The sequence below is a fragment of the Amia ocellicauda genome, unplaced genomic scaffold (genome assembly GCF_036373705.1).
Source record: "Amia ocellicauda isolate fAmiCal2 unplaced genomic scaffold, fAmiCal2.hap1 HAP1_SCAFFOLD_46, whole genome shotgun sequence".
Classification (NCBI taxonomy): Eukaryota; Metazoa; Chordata; class Actinopteri; order Amiiformes; family Amiidae; genus Amia; species Amia ocellicauda.
Genome location: NW_027102982.1, coordinates 584,693 through 586,919, shown reverse-complemented (window position 1 = coordinate 586,919; position 2,227 = coordinate 584,693).

The window sequence follows — 2,227 nt, the reverse complement described above, 5'->3', positions numbered from 1 at the left end:
TGTGGTTTGCTTGGAATGGTTTGTGTTTTGGATAGTTCAATATAAATAAAACGTTCAATACACGTGTAATAGTGTTTGATGTTTTCACATGATTTACGTTTTTTTTTTAATACAAAACATGTAAATTATGGTATTCTGGAAATTATAAGATTAAGTATAATTACATTGAATAAGTGATGTATGTGCACACATACCAATCATAGGTCCAAACATTGCTAAATTTGCCTGAATTATAAAAGCCAGAAGTGGTACTAAATGAAGAGCCATTTGGGAGCCGAAAGAGCCGGCTCTTATTGCTGAATTGAGCCAAATGGTCTGGCTCACTGAAACCAGCCGGAATTCCCATCACTAGGACAGAAGCAGAGAGAGATGGATTCCTCTGGAGGCTACAGTGAGTGCACCTTTGGTTTCGCTGATTTCCATGGAGTGTGGAAACGTAGAGAAGTTTAAGACGCCAAGCTGCGAGTGATTTCCTGCTGTGCCCACCCCTCTCCCCTCCTTGGATTATAAGCGATCGAGGAAAGACATTGAACATTACAGTGTCTGTTTACATACTGGACCTACTAACCTGGGCGCTGTGTTGCTTGGGTATTCCTCCATGCAGTGGGCAGGGCAGCTGGAAACCGGCAAACAGGGAAACCGGCAAACAGAGAAAGCGAGAAGAGGGTTAACATTAACGTTAACGAGCCTGACCCGGCAGTCCACTGTCCAGATTCCGCCCTGCAGTGAGATGGTGCTGTGGGCACAGGTGCCAGAGTTCCCCCACATAGCGGAATACTGTGTCCTGATCGAGGCTTGGGATGAGGAGCGAGAGCGGCAGGTGGCACGGACCATCACGTGGGTATGCCAGGGTAGGGTCCCGTTGCCAGTGTTAAATCTTTTCCCCTACCCTGTAGATGTGCCCCAGCGCTGCCCACTGGCTAGACTCTCCCGTATAGACCAGCAGGACATTATCACTGAGGATGAGGCGACATTCCAGTTCCGATATCCAGACATGGTAGAAGTGGGGGTCCGTCCGGTCCAGACACAGGGGGTGACAGGGACCGTGGACTGGACAGGGGGAGCCACCGACTTGTCCAGGGAGCAGTGAGGATGGTTAGGCCCTGTTGCAAAAGTGGTGTTGCGTCTAGTAATGTAACCATTCCTTATATCCCAGGACATTAGTTTATAGACACTGTTGCACCGTTTGTAGTAGAACACTTGCATTTACTCATAAGGCAGTTCCCTAATCTCAATCCCTTACACTGGTTTATTTATGGACTTCCTTCCTAATTGATAGGGTATTACTGTTTGTGAAAGAACTATTTCCATACAGTCAAAGTTTCATGACATTAGACTTTAAACTAACTCATATCTCATTCAATTATTTATTCATTTATTCTACATCAAGTTATATCTTCAGTAACGTCCGTATTTTCCCACGTTTCATTCAATCACCATCAGAAGCTCTCTGTGCTAAAAGTGGCAGCACATTTGTCTCACACACATCAAACTCGCCTTTTCCTGCTTCCCAAGCCTTATCAACTTACTCAGACCCTCGTCAACTTACTCAAACCCTCTTCAACTTTGGTCAACATTGCTCTGCATTCTAACAGCTATTCTTTCTCCTATTCTTAATTTCTTACAAGAAATGTATTCAGGTTTTTTTATCAATGTTTTATTTATATTTATACAGATGTCACTCCATTATTCGTTTATTGAAGTCATATATGTACCTAACAAAATATTAGCCAATAGGCCATTGATCTCAATAATGATTCCCATAATCCTAGGACACCTTCTCTTTTACTCTTCCTTTCCATTCTTACTTTTCTCCTGTAAAGCATTTTATATTACTTGAGCTTACTTATTCTATAGTTGTAATCTTATACTTCTGCGGTATCTTACCCTTTTCCTACATCACTCATCTTAAAACCATGGTCTACTTTGACTTTCATTTCAGGTATTATATGCTAGGCACCAATAACCAAACATTTTCTGAAAGACTGTAACATGTCACCAGACTGTTTACATTCTCCTGCTTTCACAGGCTGTCAGGGCTGCACCAGGCTCTCTTCTAGCCTTTCGTTTCCTTGAATTTGACTTTTGACAGAGCTTGTCCATAACATGATGTTTAACAAACAAATTCTGGTTCTTCTTGTGGAGACACCATGACTATTTATGTATTACTATTATTATCCATCTGTTTATTCAATGTATATTTTGGATTACTTTTCTTATAATAGTC